Consider the following 19,265-nt stretch of genomic DNA (forward strand, 5'->3'; position numbering starts at 1 on the left):
TACCAAAGATATTTACCAAAGTTTCAGAGATGGGATACCTCTGACTTTTAAATATTGGAACAGATTTCCATATGTGTGTGTGTGTGTGTGTGTGTGTGTGTGTGTGTGTGTGTGTGTGTGTGTGTGTGTGTGTGTTTCCTACTGTCGTTGTGGAAATCGTTGTTAATAATTATTGTAAGGAATAAATAACATAAATGTGATCGGAGAGTCTTTTTACATATTATTTTCATTATTATTATTATTGTTTAAAGACGATGGCGCAAGTTTGATAGTGAGAAAGTTTGTATCAAACAAGGTGCCCTTCATACGACTCAGTACCCTTGAAGTTGCTCTCAGGTTCAAACAGGTTGGTGACCCCTGCTCTAATGTATCCAGTATATATTACAGGAGAGTTTGATGGCCTTCTGCTGGGTGACAGGGGTTACCATGACAACCCAGGCTGATGACCCCATACCCTGACCCTGAACCAGGCCCCCAACAGAACTTCAACCGGGCTCATTGCAGGATGAGAGCCGGGGTGGAGATGACCATAGACCTGCTGAAAGCCCGTTTCCAGTGTCTACATCACCTCAGGGTGACTCCTGAGAGGCCTGTGATATTATTGTGGCATGTGTTGTTCTTCATAATATTGCCACTATTAGAGGAGAGCAACACCCTGCCGTACAATTTGAAGACCCAGATGATGACCTCATCCACCTGCCAGCTATCAGGACAGCAGAGCAGTCAGAGACACCATATGCAATAATCACTTTAGAATTTAAGTCACCATCATCACCACCACAGCAGTGAAATAAACACATGACACACATTTCATTTGGTCTTCTTTATTTCCTACAAATAAAAGAGCTAGTTTAGTTCATGTTCCAGTAGTTAACATAATTCACCTGTGACCTGCACCCACCTCTAACTTGTGCTCCAGTATTTCAATTTCCAGATCTGCCTTCTTAATCTGGTGGTCCAAGTACTGCATTTCTTTATCTGTTTTTTGTATTTTTCTCAGCAAGTGGATTTTGTATATTTGTTTTACTGGTAACTGGGAATACATAAAGGACATTAAATTATACAGTTGCACATGAATTCCATGGAACCTGAACCTCTGGTGTTTACTGAACATCCATCTCACTGTGTCAATCTGTGCAGTGGAAGTTGAGGAACCATCCTGCTGCTGTCCAGCCATGCTCTGTTAAAAAGGATGAGAATGTGCAATACTTCAGTGTAGGCTAAATGTCACACTCTATATTCCACCAGAATGTTAAGAAATGTGAATGGGAAGAGAACTATCAGTAACATACCTCTGTATGCCTTTCTGGATCCCCCTCTATGAAGGCAGCAGACACAGTTTCATCCTCTTCATCCTAGATGAGTGATATGTTTCAGTGGACTTAAACTACCATTTGGCAAAATCTTTGGAGTATTGCCTACTTACAGTTACAAGGTCTGTTGTGGTGTGAAGGGGCTCCACCAGGCAGATAACACCATCAGAATCTGTTGGGCCAAAAGAAAAAAAGACCCAAAAGAGAAATAAATATTTGTATGAATATGCTTGAAAACATTCCATATATACATATACATGGGTTACACACACACACACACACACACACACACACACACACACACACACACACACACACACACACACACATTACATTATATAAAAGCGCTTGTGTCTTGGGGGGTGGTCTCAGAGGATGAGCTCCCTCCAGGGATTCCCTCAGCCGCTGGCCTTCCCAAATTCTGGCTTAGGACCAGCTCCTCTGCCTCCGTTAGAGGTGGTGGTGCTGGGCCACCACCTGTTTTACGGGCATCTCCTTTCTTTCTGTTGGCTGAGTAGAAGTCTGTGTTAGTTTAAATAGGCTTAATTATTTAACAGAACATGATATGGATGCAGACATTTAGGCTGTGTTTGGGATAAAACCAATGCACAGTCAAACAGCCACCTAATATTTAGGATACTTTACAATGTAAAACATGATCAAAATGAGGTAGCTCCATGAGATTATGCCAACTTCTTACCTGTTTTAAAAATGTTTTTATATTTCATCTTCAGCTGCTGCCACGTGCGTTTCTACCCCGCAGGATTGCACCTAAATGAAATAACTTAATAGTCTACTATTCAAACAGTTTTCCCCTGTAATATTATTGTGATTTAAACTTACGCATTGACCCAGGCAGCAATGTTCTCCCACGCCCTCTCCCTCTCTTTTGCAGCTGCAGGTGTTGCACTTCTTTCTAAAAACGTGCTCAAACTCGCTATATAAGCGCATTAAGATTTCCAATTCAAACGGTGTAGTCATCCGCTTCCCCGTTGCCATGGTGACTCGTCGAATCGGGTTTCATTGATGCTGTCTTTTTATAGTTGTGGTGCACGCGCTTAACTCCGGGTGAAACTACTCCGAGTTGATTAAACCAACTCAAATCAGCCGTTGTGAAACCGAAAACTCAGAGTTTTCTATCTCAGAGTAGATCAACTCGAGTTCAGGGTTAAACTCAGAGTTTGTTGAACCTGCTTCGTGAAACGGACCCCAGATGGTAGAGAAACATCCCGAGTGATGCTTCAACACCGCGGGGAAATAAAACATCCTTAGAAAGCTCCAGAAAAAGAAGAAATGAGCTGAAAAAGTCTATAACGTGTTCATTTTTGAACGTAAAGTGACAACAAACACAATTTGAGGAAGCTGACAAGCTCGTGGTCCTTAAATACATTTTGGTTCATACTGCAGATTCTTCTGAGTGTCACAAAACCACGTTTTAGCATAAGAGCATTACAAAAGTTTTACGTTGAAACAGGAAGTGGCTGCTCATCTGTAATGTCTCTTGCTTTGCCTCAAATAATAATAGTGTCGTTACCGCCTGTGTCCGCCAGAGGGCAGTAGCGCACCCTGCTCTGATAAGGATAAGGATAAACTTTATTGATCCCACAGAGGGGAAAATTCACCGTTACAGAAGCTCCAAAGAAAAAGTATTAAAAATGCAGTGCAAGAATAAATAAGAAAAAAATAAGCACAGTGCAAAAATTGCAGATAACATTATATTCAGATCTTTTTTTAAATACCATGTAGAAGACTATATACAGGAAGATGAGGTATCAGTTCTTGCACATAGATATACGACAGTCCTTTATTACTCCCCAGGTTAGGGGAAATTTCCAGTGTTAGAGCAGCAAAAATCTTTCAGAGCAGCACTAACCATGTGTACAGTAAAGATAGTTTCACAAGACTTTAAGCCTAAATATGCTTAATTTTCTCTGATGGAAAGAAAACTAATGAATTCTTTCTGTTTTTAACGTTTCTGGCTGATAATTGAGTCCTTCTGGTGATAATTCTGGTCGTTATAAGTGTGTACGTGTGTGAAATGAGGGCTTTTTATCACTTCTTTAAAAATATTTCTCTTTTATATTTCCCACTTTTCTGTGTTTCCTTTATAAATGGACAATATCCGACCTAAACGTGAGATTTATGTTTAAAATACTATGATTTTAGTTTCTGAGCTCCGATGTGAAAATGTGTTTTGTTTTTTACTTATTTAAAAAAAATTCTACTGTATGTTTTCCTTTTTTGGATATTTTTCAGATATATCAGTAAAAATTTATAAATTTATAAAGAATAATTGGAGATTGGAGGTTTTTGCATGGATGATTTATATGAAATGTTCCTATCAGTGTTTGGAGTATTTGTGAAATGTTTTAGTAAAATATTGGACTGAAACATAGATTTTTATTTTCTATTTTCATTTTGATTCTAAAAAGCACAGAATCTGAAAGAAAATAAAATCTAAGAGTTTTTTTTGTGTGTGTTTTTGTCTTTGTTAGGCCATAAAACAAGTTTACTCATGTTGTCGTGGTGTTTTGGGCACTAAAAATGTTTGTTTTTCCACTGACAATAAAGAATCTAATCTAATGGAACCTGTTCTCTCTGACTGGAGTTCAGGTTTCATTGAGTCAGTTTACACTCAGAAAGTCCGATTTTGTCAAACCTTGCTCCCACAACAACAACAGGAAGCTGCAGAATTTATGCAACAAAAGCCTTTTTTTAAAAAAAAAATCCTCTTCCAGCTTCTGTTGGTTTTAATAAAATGATCTTTTAGTATTTCTCTGTTTTCCAGCGTTTTGATTTATAAACCAGGAGCTGCTTCACTGAGGAGAGTCTTTTAGTTTTCAGGTAATATGATGGTGAAGAAAATGTGTTACTGCAGTAAAGATTCCACTGAATTATTATTTGATCCATGAACTTGTCATCAGAATCCCTCAGTTCTTCTCCAGTTTGTTGCTGCTGTCGGGTGAACAGGTGAGCTCCAGGTGAACAGGTGATGTCAGCAGCAGGTCAGTCTGTGATTGGAGCAGTAAAACTCATCTACATTAAATTAAATGTTATGCTAATGTAGATGCACTCATGTGACATAAACTGTGAAGTCCACTCTAAACTGTATTAAGGCTTAGAGCCAGGATTTTTAACTTTTGTATCTCTGTGTTCCCCCCGCTGACCTGAGCAGGTGGTACGTTCCACTCAGACACACCTGACGGGATCAAACCACCAACACACATGCCACACAGCTCCACTTTATTTAACCTTCACCTAGTTTTATTGATCTTTTCATGGTTTCTTCATCTTTGAATGAATATTTTTTGCACTAAGTGTGAACTTTTTGAACGGACTCTGCTCGTCAGATGGAGGAACATCGGGGAGTTTGTTGGAAGATTCAGGTGAGAGGAAACAGAAGTAGGATGTTAGACAGGATTGATCTGCTGTCCTATCTTCATCAGACACTGATGCTGTGGCTGAACGTCAGGTCAGATCAGATCAGCAGCACCTGATGTGCATCAAGAAACATCATGTTTCTTGATGCACATCAGGCTCCAGGTGGTTAGAATATACTTGACTTGTTCATTTAAAGTGTTTTCCTCAAAACTCGACCAGCTTCATTAGAGTAAATCGTCATGATGTCGTGTTCAGATAATACCAAAGAGGAGGTTTATGCTTTCTCTGCTTGAGGCTTAGAGCAGTTAAAAATAACAAATTTTAAGTTCTTACGAATGAATAATTAAGAAAAATCTCATCTGTTGTCAATCATGTTGGCACCGTCTGCAAAGATGAAGGCAGATAGAAGCACAAATGGGTGGTAATCAAGAAACATATTACCAAAAAAGATCACTAGAATAAGCACAGGTTATTTTTTGATGATGTTGAAATCACATTGTGAAAAAAAAAAACTCAGTTAAATTTTGATGATGCTATGAAAACATGGTAATTTAAGAAAAATAGAAGTACATCTAATGAATCACTGTAACCAAGAACAGAGTTGAGGAGCTTGTATTTTGAGAATTTGTAAGTTTGTGTGTCAATAATTCATGTATGTTAGTATATTGTCCAAAAAGGAATTGAAACGTCACTGTTTGGTATGTCGCCTTAACCCATTCATGCATGAATTATGATAACCTCAGTCAGGATTTTTTTCCCCCCAATTGTTTTTATTCATCTTTAGGCATGAAAAACAAGGTTTGAACTTTATTTTATTTCAACCCATTTTTCTAAAAAATATATTTACATGTCCACTGAGATGGCCACCATGCATTTTGCTCTAGAAATATGGATTTAACAAACAAATGGATAAAATGATATACAGTGTATTGAACTGTGAAATGTGATGTGAACTATAAAATAAAATAATTGATGCATAAATAATTCAAACAGCATTGAGGGATTCACTCTCCTGTATAGATTCCCAAGTCTCTCAGATGACATATTTTCAAGAACAGCAGCAGTAATAGCCTAATTGTGGTCAATGAATTGTAGCTGAAATATAGCTGGTGATGCATGATGTGCACTTTAGTGGACATGAGATTAATCATAATTGCCTCCCAATATAACATCAATACTTGGAAAATTTTGCAATTGCATAACTCCTTAGATGTTCCTCGATGTCACCATATTTTTCTTTCCTGCAAAGGTCTCTTTTTTATAGAAGGTTTGAACAAAAGAAAATGAGCTACTTGGTGTTTCTGGCTGCCTGTCGGCCGTCTTGGTTTGACTCTTTTTTTAAAGAATTTGCAATGGCTAGCCAATCACTGGCAGTGTAAGAAATGATGCAATAGGATCCACTGTAGTGGCTGATGTCCAACTATGCCATCAAAACTCATGCACATACTAGAAAACAGCTTTAGAAGAGCTGCACACTGTCATGACCTCTATGCATGGAAGAGTTAAAGGCATCAATAATGAACACAACACAAATAAATTGCTATCATATTACAATTCTGCATAATACACAGTGGAGAATCACAGTGATATTGTAATAATTGAAGGTATTTTTCTGCTGTTCTATCAAAAGTTGTCAGGATTGGCAAAGAATTCTAAACTAAATAGTTACAGAGAAGAGGGGGAGAAATAAACTGATTTCAGAATGACGGAATGAGATCTATAATGAATGAAACACAGGTTTCAGGTAGTTTAGCTCCGCCCACTAAGACTGTCTCTGCCTGTCTTCTCTAATGTCCACAGTTGAGACATAAACTCTGACTTGGTGACACTCAGACTCCCACTGGACTTTCCATTCAATGTACACATTTCTTCATATATGTATAAACACACACACACACACACACACACACACACACACACACACACACACACACACACACACACACACACACACATACACACAGATAAAACTACCAGAAATACATATATATATATATATATATATATATATATATATATATATATATATATAAAATATGACCAACATATGACAAAAAAAACTACCAGAAATATGAATAAAATGACCAAAATATGAGATGAAACTACCATAAATATGAACAAAATGACCAAAATATGAGCTAAAACTACCAGAAATATGTTCAAAATGACCAAAATATGAGATGAAACTACCATAAATATGAACAAAATGACCAAAATATGAGCTAAAACTACCAGAAATATGTAGAAAATGACCAAAATATGATTGGTTGATAATGTATCAGTGTTATTATTGATTATTGATGGGTTGCAGGGACAGAGATTTGTGTCTGAGTCTCTGCTGCCATCTATTGGTCCATCAACAACATGACTTTTCCCAGATTTAATCCCAGAGTCCTGACTTGTTAGTAGAATGATGAAGAGGTCAGAGGTCACAGCATGCAGTGTAAAAGTTCCAGAGAAGACATTAACTGCAGATTGTAAATTTGTAATAGTTTCTACATCATGACAAGTTGTTTTGATCATAGAGTTAAATACAAGATTGTTCAGTTACTAAATGACTGAATGTGTTCCTTTGTAGACACTCTGGAAGTTGTCATGTGGAAATGATGAACTGAGGCATAAAACTGTTGAAATTTAACTTATTTTCTGAAAACATTTCTGGTTGTTCATAATGTTTTGTCAAAAGATAATTCTTCAAATGTGAACATTTTCAAAATGTGCTTTTTGCACTAAAACAAATTGAATAATTAGGAGTTGTGGTTATTTATAGGTTATTATGCTGTGGTTTTACTGGAGATCAGACTGGGCTGAATGTGGAACCTGGACTAGAATCAGTTTGACGTCCTGCTGCAGGGCTTTGAGGTAAAAGATTCACACTAAGTTGGATGATGAAAAGATGTTGAAAATATTAGGTCCACGTGACCACCACTGTTTCTCTCCCTGCTCAGATTTAGTTGCATGTTCTAGCTGGTGAAAGGTCAAAACTTCTACAAGCTTTGACAAAGTAAATGAGTACAAAATGAATAAATCAGTAACCTGCAGCTCTAGCTTCCTACACGCTAAATGAGACTCCTAATACGTAGACGACGACTCATCTGCATTCCAGTATCCTCACTACCAAACTGTCCAGCAGCCAGAGAAAGATGAGCCAGTAGATGGAATGTCAAAGAATACCTGGATGTCCCTCTGTTTGGATTGGGAAGTATCCCAGCATGCTTTTCTGGCCATCCTGACCCACAATCCTTTGCAGTTACTTTGAGCATGAGTATAGACAAGCTGGATCTGCTGACAGATGACGGGTCATTTTCCACCACAGGAAGTTTAAAATGCATTATTCTGATGAAGCTGTACTCATGCTGAATAAAACACAACGGACCATGGGCTATACTGAAAGTAAAAAGGATGAAGAACTGCATCAAACCTGCTTTCTGTGATTCTGTTTTATTTTATCACCAGTAGGTTTCACTTCCAGGGTAACAGATGACATTTGTATGTATATATATATATATATATATATATATATATATATATATATATATATATATATATATATATATATATATATATATATATATATATATATATATATATATATATATATATATAAAAATATATATAAAATTTTATGAGATTATGGTAATGCAGTGGACTTATATTTCTGCCATTTGGCTTCAGGTGTGTCTGATTAAACCCTCCATCACCGGTAGATGACTCTAGATATCAGGTGACTCCGTGCACGCCTCATTCTGCTCTGAGGGTTAGTGAATAGAAGTCCAACATGGACTCAATAATTATCACTATTATTGTTGCTAAAGGTTCTGCATAGGTGTAAACATTATTTATTTAGCAAGAGATAGTACTTCTGTATCCTAAGAAAGTACCAGAAATGTGCAGAAAGTAGCTTTAAATGCATTTTTGAAGAGAAACAACAGTGTATACTGTACAATGGAATGGAAAACTACAACACTTCCTGGTCTCTAAGGCCTCCTTAATCCATGGTTTGTGTTTGTTGGTCTCTGATGTTAAATCCTCCCCCTGTCCCAGTCCATGATGTGCTTGTTTCTTTTACAGTGGTCCCTGATGGCTGATTTTTTTTGTTTTCTTCATCTGCTTTTTCTTTTTGTCTTCTTGTGAGTCGTCCAGCTGTTTCCTTTATTCTGTCTGCTTTTCCTTTCTTCTTGTGTTGAATGATCTTCCAGTTTCTCCAGTGTATGTTTTATCGCATGATTTACACGGAGTTTCATATATGATGTTGCTTTTTTTGTCTTTTGGATGGACTAATAGCTGCTGCAGTTTTCTATATGGTTCTACTGCTGTGTTGATGTTGTGTTTTCTCATTATGCGATGTATGGGTTCTGTTGTCCCTCGGATATATGGAATGCTGATTATGTCTTCATTTTTATTGTCTGGTTTTTGTGTATGTTTTGTTTTTGTTTGTTTTAGTTTTTTCTCTTTGTTTTTGGCTTGTTGTTTTCCTTTGTTTATGGCCCATATGGGATATTGGTAGTGTGTGAGTGAGTTCTGATGTGTTTTTCCTCCTCCTGTCTGTCTTTATCATCGGTTATGATGCTGGTCTGTTCTAATAGTGTTCTAACTGGTAGTTTGTGTTCTGTGGATGTTCTGATGTCCAGAGGAGGTTCTGGTCCGTTCTAATAGTGTTCTAACTGGTAGTTTGGGTTCTGTGGATGTTCTGATGTCCAGAGGAGGTTCTGGTCCGTTCTAATAGTGTTCTAACTGGTAGTTTGTGTTCTGTGGATGTTCTGATGTCCAGAGGAGGTTCTGGTCCGTTCTAATAGTGTTCTAACTGGTAGTTTGTGTTCTGTGGATGTTCTGATGTCCAGAGGAGGTTCTGGTCCGTTCTAATAGTGTTCTAACTGGTAGTTTGTGTTCTGTGGATGTTCTGATGTCCAGAGGAGGTTCTGGTCCGTTCTAATAGTGTTCTAACTGGTAGTTTGGGTTCTGTGGATGTTCTGATGTCCAGAGGAGGTTCTGGTCCGTTCTAATAGTGTTCTAACTGGTAGTTTGTGTTCTGTGGATGTTCTGATGTCCAGAGGAGGTTCTGGTCCGTTCTAATAGTGTTCTAACTGGTAGTTTGTGTTCTGTGGATGTTCTGATGTCCAGAGGAGGTTCTGGTCCGTTCTAATAGTGTTCTAACTGGTAGTTTGTGTTCTGTGGATGTTCTGATGTCCAGAGGAGGTTCTGGTCCGTTCTAATAGTGTTCTAACTGGTAGTTTGTGTTCTGTGGATGTTCTGATGTCCAGAGGAGGTTCTGGTCCGTTCTAATAGTGTTCTAACTGGTAGTTTGTGTTCTGTGGATGTTCTGATGTCCAGAGGAGGTTCTGGTCCGTTCTAATAGTGTTCTAACTGGTAGTTTGTGTTCTGTGGATGTTCTGATGTCCAGAGGAGGTTCTGGTCCGTTCTAATAGTGTTCTAACTGGTAGTTTGTGTTCTGTGGATGTTCTGATGTCCAGAGGAGGTTCTGGTCCGTTCTAATAGTGTTCTAACTGGTAGTTTGTGTTCTGTGGATGTTCTGATGACCAGAGGAGGTTCTGGTCCGTTCTAATAGTGTTCTAACTGGTAGTTTGTGTTCTGTGGATGTTCTGATGTCCAGAGGAGGTTCTGGTCCGTTCTAATAGTGTTCTAACTGGTAGTTTGTGTTCTGTGGATGTTCTGATGTCCAGAGGAGGTTCTGGTCCGTGTGTGTGGGTTTCCTGTAAACTGTTATTTTGATGCTGCTGTCTTCTCTGTGGTGAATGTTCATGTCCAGGAATGAAATGGTCCGGTTTATTTCCTCTTCGTGTGTGGATTGTATGTTTCCCGTGTCGTCCATGTTGTTCAGATGATCACTGAGTTCTTGTGTGTGTCCAGATTTTATTATTTCCAGGATGTCGTGGACGTATCTTCTCCAGAGTGTGGGTCTGCAAAGCGGGGATGGCTTTGGTTTCCAGGTCCTCCATGAAAAAGTTACTCATTATGGCTGAAAGTGGATCTTTTTTTAAACTTTATTTTACCAGGTAAGATCAGATGAGAACAGTTTCTCCTTTACAATGATGACCTGGCCAGATGTGTCATTGCTAAACCTGGTTTCTGACTGTAGATTATTCCTTTCAACTGAAAATAGGTGGATTTGGCAATAAACCGGAGTAATGTGATGATGTCGTCTACTGGGAGGTTTGTGTGTTTTTTCAGTGTCCTGTCCTTCATGAGTCGTTCCTGTACGATGTGTAATGTGACGTCTACAGGGTTTTAGTGATGAATGAAACTACGTCATGTCATATGAATATCTCCTCTTTTTCTACTGTGATATGGTTTAGTTCTTGTCCAGTTGTTTGGAGTTCTTGCAGTGATGTTGTGATGTACCAAGGAGGGGTTTGATGATTTCTACCAGAGCTTTATAAAGGTTGTAGGTGACTGATCTGATGCTGTCCACTATGGGGTGCAGTGCAGTGTCTTTTTGTGTATTTTGGGTGTTCCATATATCTGGGGGGGGGGGGGTAACATTGGATGTGGGTATCAGATGGTTTTATGCTTCCTGTGTTTTTAGGGTCCTTTGCTTTTGTTCTACGGGATGTTTTTTTTTTCCAGTATTTCATTAAATTATCTGCTGCAGAGAGAAAAGGAATAAAAGGAGACAGAAATGAGGGCAAATGTGTTCAAAATAAGTTAAAACATCATGCAAAATGCCTCAAAACCTGCTCAAAAACAATAAAAACTGACTCTGAAATGACTCAAAAGCTCGAAATTTGTCTAAACAAGTTACAATATTGTGCAAAATACCTCAAAGCAAGATAAAAAACTGACTTGAAATTCTTTGAAAAGATTAAAAAAAATCTAAATTTGTCAAAAACAACTTAAAATATTGTACAAAATTCCTCAAAACATAAAAACTGACTTAAATATGTCTGAAATGACTTAAAAGCTCAAAATTTGTCCAAAACAATTTAAAAATATTTGTCTCATAACCAAAATGTATCATGACCTGCTCAAAATGATAAAAACTGACTTGAAAATGTCTGAAATGACTTAAAAGCTTAAAATTCAACCAAAATGACAAAATTTGCCCAAAACTAATTAAAGTTCTGCACAAAATCACTGGAAACTTCATTCTTGACTCATAATGTGTCCAAATGCATAAAGTTCCTGCTGTTGGGCCTGAATTTTAATACAGGTGTAACCAGGTGGTAAACAGAGGCAAGTAAATATCCTGAAAACCACTGAAATCCCTGTTTGTGACTCTTCTGCTGATTGTCGTTTTGGACAGCAGGGGGCGTATTGTTATTGTTGTATTGGGGGTAGTTTTGAAGTCAAAGGGCAAGATACTGGAAGTGGTGGGAACAGAACAAAGGGTTACTGGTTACTGTGGGACAGTAAGAAAATGTAAATAATACCGTGCTATGAAAGACTGAATTATGAAATACAGTGACAGGGTGGTAAATTGTTTGTTATTTGCATTAAAAATCCACTTTATGTCCGTGTACTGTGCTGAGGAGTACCGACAGTTAGAGCAGTGGTTCCCAACCTGTTTGGCTTGGAGCCCCCCCTATAAGCTGCACTCCAGCCCCCAGCGGGCGTAACTCCATCTTTAGCAGAGAAACGAAGCTCCAGCAGTGTTTGTCCATCATACATGAGCAGCGACTTGATTTGTTGAGTGCCGAGGGTGAACTACAATAAAATCATCAACAAAACTGACAGTGAGAGACAAGCTGCCACACACACTGGCACCATCTTGACCCAAGCTGATCAATCATGATGTTCTTAGTTCCATGAAATATGAATGTATTATTATATGCATTGTGTTTTTGTGTTGGTTAATGATGTGACATTTCTAACTGCTTTTGTGTTACTGCAGTATGTGTTTAGAACAGAGGCTTATAGAGGGCAGTGTGGTAACTGTGGGTTTTATTTGCCCACTAGGTGCCACAGCCGTATGTTTCTGTTTTTAGTACTATTTCTGGTGCTGTTTCTCATGTTTCTACTAATGTGTTGCGCCATAGGTTTTTGTAAAACACAATTCATTGTATAAATTCTATTAGATGTAAATAACTTGGAAAACAAAGAACCCCCACAAATTTAATTTGAAGTATTGGTTTCTGATTTAACCCGGCTTCAAATCTAATGTTAGATTCAGTGTTAAATCCACAAAGAGAGACTTTTGGTGACTTTTCAGAGCGTATTTTAACATAAACTCAAACTTTATTGACTTTTCAGAGCGTATTTTAACATAAACTCAAACTTTATTGACTTTTCAGAGCATATTTTAACATAAACTCAGACTTCTATTGGCTTTTCAGAGCGTATTTTAACATTCGGAGCTCCAACTGAGACTTTCCTCTCTTCTCCAGCATTAAAACTTTGTCTGCAGAGAGAAAAGAACGACTCCGTTTTTTGCCAGACTGGAGGATGTTGGAGGGAGTCTGTTAATCTCTCTGGACCCGACATTTGAAAACCTCCACCTCTCCTCACCCTCCCAGCCCACTGATGTGAGGAAATCCAGCTCTGAACAGACTGAACTTCTAAATCCCTCCTGGAAGCTTCACCCTGAACAGACAACTGCAACGCCGTGGTAACGGGCAGATTACAGGTAACAGGTGTAAACTGTTAGTAACACTCAGAGTCACATGATGCTGCTCCGTTTATGTAGCGAGGCAGAAAATAAGGACGGGAAGCCGCCACATTTAACAGATCAGAGTTTCCACAGACCAACAGTTCACTCTATTTATGCACTCTGAGAGGAAATTTATCGCTTATTTCTGTCAACCAAACTGAGTCAACATCATAATGTAGCATCAACTTCACATCACGTGGAATTTACACTGGAATTTATAAAGAAGCTGAGAGAAAACTGAATTCAAGTCGAGCTAACTTAACCTTCCTGTTGTCTTCATTTACAGGCACCAAAAAATATTGTTACCTTGTCTGAAAAAAAAATCAGCAAAAAAAACAAATTTCTGAAAATTTGCGAAACCTTCAGGAAGGAAATTCCAATAATTCCTTAAAAGTTTCCTTTAAAAGTTTTATTTATAAAAAATTTCCTAAATTTGGCAAGAAAATTCTTGTGTGTGTATATATATATATATATATATATATATATATATATATATAAAAAACTAGTAATATTTTCTTTAAGAGCATTCATAAAAAAATCTGTGAAATTTGCTGGATTTTAGTTGATTTTGTTGTGAATGTTATTCACAAACATTTTAACATTTCTTTGAACTGTAAACTGTCTGAAAATGACAAAAAAGATGAAACTTGGTGCAAAATTACTCACAAATTTCCCCTAATGAGATCAAACTTTGACAAACTGACTTGAAATTATCTGAAATTACCCATGATTTCTCCAAAAAGATTAAGAATTTGTGCATAAGTGGATTAAAAAGTGAATTCAAATTGAAGTGAATTCAAATTGAGGTATCTCTATTCTTTTATTTGCTTGTTTGGACTCAACAACAATTAAGACAATTTCACCAATTTTACTCAAGATTTGGCAAAAGTTCAACTAAAATAACTGGAAACTGTTCAAAATGAATCCAAATGACTTGATTTGCTCAAAAAAGCGGAATCTTTGTGCAAAATGATCCAAAAACTTTTTCTAATTGACTAAATTGTATAAAATTACCCAAACATTTGCCCAAAAAGATTCAAAATGTATGCAATAAGTTGATGTGATCTTCTTGTTAAGCACATTTAACTTCTAGAATTAGGGTTAGGGCTTTAGGAATCTAACGTTCCTAAAACTGAAACGTTGTCCATCCTCCAGACGGATCTGAAGACCCGACCGGCCTCTGGGGCGGCGTTTGGTGAAGTTATCTCTGGAGGCTGCTGGAGGATAAATGTGGAGATCTGCAGATAGAAGCCAAGAAGATGAACGGAGCTGGAGAGGAAGAAGATCTACAGTGGTGTTCAAAATAATAGCAGTCCCACATCACTTTATCAGGACCGTCAGTGTTGATTTAACTTATTTCTGTAAGTTATACCTTGAAAAAAGAAACAAGGTGCTGGGGGGAGGAGGGGAGCAGGGCCGTGCAGAGACCTTTGGAGGGGCAGGTGCTCAAAGTTAAAAGGGGGCACATGGAGCAAGAATTTGAAACATCATACAGAAACATACCTCATAATACAAGGTGCAGCAGTGGCTAAGTCTCAGGACTGCTGATCAGAAGGTCATTGGTTCAAACTCTGACCTGTGATGTAGTGTATGTGAGAAAAATTATTATTTTGAAGCTGAATTTACATCACCATTAGACACTGGACTGTTTAACTGTGGCTACTCTTCCTGGAGTCCTTGCTTTTAAATTTCATACCTTTTCCAGACATGTACTGTAGAGCCACGGATTTGCTCCATGGTGCTGATTCATAATCTGCCCTTTATTATTCGTAGTGCTAATAATAAGTTTAAAAACAATTAAATGATATAGGAATCATGTATTTAAATGTATTTGTACTTTTATTCAGTTTGACTATCCACTTTGCACAAGACAGCAAGGTTCTAAAAGTTTTATATTTTATATTTAGGCATATTATATTTAATTTGTCTATATATACAAATGTTATAAACAAGTACTGATATCTTTAAATGAGAGGTTGAGAAAATCACAATTCAAATTCTTCTAATTATTATTGTATTTATACTGCAATAGTCCAAAATTATGTGAAAATGCATGTACGTAGTTTCAGTGAAATAACATAACCTCTGTCTCATTGCCTCTAGAAACAGGAAACACACTGCAACTCACTGACAGTAAAATAATACATCTCTCTGATGCACTTTGCCCATGACAACAGAAACATACAGAAACAAAAAGAAGCCTGGCAGACTTTATCCTCTCAGCAGCTGTGTGGTTAACTAGCGGCTAGAACTGATGACAGGTGTGTGTGCAGAGTCAGACACACACACACAGGATGCTCACTTCATCAGTCATCTTGCAAAAATACACCGTACATAAACGAATCCCGGGGCTGCACAGTGGCGTAGTGGTTAGCACTTTCGCCTTGCAGCGAGAAGATCCCTGGTTCGCGTCCCGGCTTTCCCGGGATCTTTCTGCATGGAGTTTGCATGTTCTCCCTGTGCATGCGTGGGTTCTCTCCGGGTACTCCGGCTTCCTCCCACAGTCCAAAAATATGCTGAGGTTAATTGATTACTCTAAATTGCCCGTAGGTGTGAATGTGAGAGTGATTGTTTGTCTATATATGTAGCCCTGCGACAGACTGGCGACCTGTCTAGGGTGTCCCCTGCCTTCGCCCGAGTCAGCTGGGATAGGCTCCAGCACCCCCCGCGACCCTAGTGAGGAATAAGCGGTGTATAGATAATGGATGGATGGATGGATAAACGAATCCCGCTGCAGAACCTCCTCTCCATCAGGACCATCGGTTGTTGATGTCCTCCCTCGGGTCTCCGGTTTCTAGACTAGCGGCGCTAGCGCAGAGCTACAGGGAACATCTGGACCCCTCAGAGCAGTGAGGGACGTCTACGTAGATCACGTGACCGACCGACGGTAGATCTGAATTATTTTTAGTTTTGTTTTATTTATTATTTTGGTCCTCAGAGACTTTTACACACACACACACACACACACACACACACACACACACACACACACACACACACACACACACACACACACACACACACACACTTACAAATAAAAACAAAATTAAATAGAATTTAAAAAAAACAACTTTGACAACAGGGCACTTTGGGCATCAAGGAGCAAAGGGGCAGGTGCTTCGGCCGCCTCCCCCCACCCCCCTCCGCCTCCACCTCCCCTGCTGAAGAAATACCATAATCTTGGGATTAATCAAAAATAAAACCCTAACTCTATGATATACAAGAACTGTCGACCTCACCTGTTGTCTAAACTGGACAAACCACAGTATTTCAACCCCAACTTAATTATTGACAAAACAATATAGAAAACAGCGGCGGACTACTTCCAGCTGCGGAGGGACACCCTTTTCCAGCTAGCTGCAATCTGACGCAGTGACGCAGCAGAGTGCAACTGACCAGGGCGGAGGGATACGTCATTCTGCTGGGAGAAGAGACACTGCGAGGAGGTAAGTTATCTTCTGAAAGTGCTTTTGAGTTTTTGTTGATAAAATTTAATAACAATGGCAGTTTCTTCTGTGATAAAATGGAATAAAATCAGCACATTGACAGAGCTTTGCGAATATGACTACATTTCCGTGTTTTTCTCTATGCTAATCCATCACGTTAATCAAAGTTTGAAATGGCGCATTAGTAAACTACACCACTGTTGTCAATGGCGGACATTTTAGTTGAGGGGCGTTCATTTAGGTTAGAAATGCTTCCGACGTGACAGGAGCAATAAAAAAAACTTTGGAATTCAACATTTGCCTGCAAGCAACTTCTGGCTAACGTTACCCTTTTGTTAGCTAGCTAGTTTGCACACAGTTAAAGTTGTGCCGGTATGCCCGCGAAACTGAGCCCCCCTCCCCTCCCCTCCCCTCCCCTCCCCGGATCAAAAGGGCCGCTATTTGTCTATTTGTCCATCTGCACGGTAAGTTTTAACTTGTGAAATAACAAGTTAATGAAGTCTAAAGACTTGGACGCTTATATTTACTGCATATAGTCAACGTATTTGTCGATGGTCCGAGTGTTTGAGGGGAGGCATTTGTGTTTGTACGGCGTATAGTAATGAAACGAGCTGAAATACTGTGAATTTCTTGCATTCACGCTGTTTATCTACCATCGCTCTCTCTCTCTCTCTATTCATCCTCTTGCTCGCTCTATCACAAGAGAGCTCTACCGCAGCTGCTCTGGGGATGAAGATCTCTGTCAGGGTGCAGCACTGTCTGAACTGTGTGGCTTGTCTAGTTTATCTTTCTCTACTTTTACTACTTACCCTACAGTCTACTGTTAATCTGGTGGTCATTAAATTGATTATTCCATAAAAGGTCAGAAAAATCTGGTTTGATGTAATTCTTATTCCTAATGACAGCTTCATTAAGCTCATATTGACACCCTCAAATTTGTCCCAAATAGATTATTTTCACTGTCACATTAAACAAAACAATGGAGCAATTTTTTTTTCAATTTGGGAGCTTGTAAAAGGCAAATTTGGGGAAATTAATTTATTTTTATTGATTGAAATTCTGGAATTTATTTTCTATACAACTTACAATATCAAATATTTGTTAGATCCAATCCCTGTGTCTTTTTTTAAATGTTGTACTAGATTTTTTGGTTCTTTGTAGAAATACTTGATAACGTAAATGCAGTTTCATGTAGAAGGACCCAAAATATCTCTTTCTCTCACTCTTACTCACTCATGCGATATAAGATGATGCAGATAGGTTAAAAATTGATTCACATTATCTTTTTCAAAACATGCAGCTCATTTTTTTTTTTTTTTCTCTTGCAGTTGTATAAAGCAGCCATTTCTTCAAGCAGGAGGTTGACCCTTCAAAGTGTTATGCAGTACCTGGATAAAGAGGTATGTATAGTGTGAATTTGTCAATGTGAACTTCCATAAGAACTGTAGTATTGCATGAGCTCACTTTTGTCTAACTTTGTGTAGGACACAAATCAGAACAGGAGGACAGCTGCCCTTCTTGGTTTTCCACGTTTCTTCTCGGAGGATAAGAAACGTGGAAGACCAATGTCAGGATGTGTGATGTAAGAAAATTAATGTGTTTATATTAATCATTGACTAGATTTACTGGTATTCATTTTAAACAAAAGTAAACATTTCTTTTTTCCACAACATTGCAGTTGTACGTTTAGTACACCATTCAAAACTAACTGGCAATTCAAACATTGTCTGATTGTATGAACATTTAAAACTGGTAGGCAGTTTTAAAAAGAGACTGTGTGATATGATGATGATATAGACTGCTGAACTGACAAGTTAATCTCAATAAATGCATAGCCGAGTATGGGGTGTGTTTAATGCAACCACAATTTTTTACCACTTTCGGTTCTTATTAGGTCACCTGAAACAAAGTCAAGGACCTAAATTAATTACAAATTCCAAAGATCTCAGGCTGTCCAGAACCCTATCCAGATATGGTAGAATCCAATACACTTTGTGGATGGAAGGGTCCAGGCCCCAGGGTTTCACATTTGGCAAAGTTTATCTCCCTTATCTATAGTAATTGTAACCTTGATGCCCTAGAAATTAAGATCTTGATAAAAAAAAAATTTAAACACTATTTTTATTGAAATTTTAACATTATACAAACATTCAGACAATATGGTGTCAAAAGGCAAAACAGAAAGACAAGTAAACTAGAATGAATACATTTGGAAAAAAAAATAAAAATAGTACAACAGACACAACGCTCAACATTCAGCAGTTCATCCCACAGCACCTTGTTGTTCAAGATATTCCAACAGCTGTTTCCATACATTTTCAGACTCCTCCGTTCTACCTCTGATCATGTGAGTGAGTTTCTCCAATACAGTACGCCATCTCCTTCACCCATACGCTTATCGGAGGAATGTCCATTTTCTTCCTAGATAAAGATATCGTCCTCCTGGCCGGCAGGAGTCCAAAATCAGAGTCGATTGTTTTAAAGTTTTCTGGATATATACCTAAAGTACACAGTTTGGCT

At 38.3% G+C, this 19,265-nt stretch overlaps 2 long non-coding RNA genes across 2 annotated transcripts; one reads left to right on the plus strand and one right to left on the minus strand.

Annotated features, from left to right (window-relative positions):
* Nucleotides 1-814: 814 nt before the first annotated feature.
* Nucleotides 815-1,490, minus strand: LOC129350421 (uncharacterized). Its single transcript, XR_008603813.1, has 3 exons — nt 1,427-1,490; nt 1,293-1,355; nt 815-1,180 (listed from the first exon to the last, which is right to left on the minus strand). It is a non-coding gene; the product is annotated as an uncharacterized LOC129350421 (long non-coding RNA).
* An 11,629-nt stretch (nt 1,491-13,119) lies between these two features.
* On the plus strand, nt 13,120-17,407 carry LOC118469690 (uncharacterized). The gene is made up of 3 exons (XR_008603777.1): nt 13,120-13,275; nt 14,455-14,660; nt 16,605-17,407. It is a non-coding gene; the product is annotated as an uncharacterized LOC118469690 (long non-coding RNA).
* The last annotated feature ends 1,858 nt before the right edge of the window (nt 17,408-19,265 follow it).

The sequence above is a fragment of the Amphiprion ocellaris genome, chromosome 13 (assembly GCF_022539595.1).
Source record: "Amphiprion ocellaris isolate individual 3 ecotype Okinawa chromosome 13, ASM2253959v1, whole genome shotgun sequence".
NCBI classification, from domain to species: Eukaryota; Metazoa; Chordata; class Actinopteri; family Pomacentridae; genus Amphiprion; species Amphiprion ocellaris.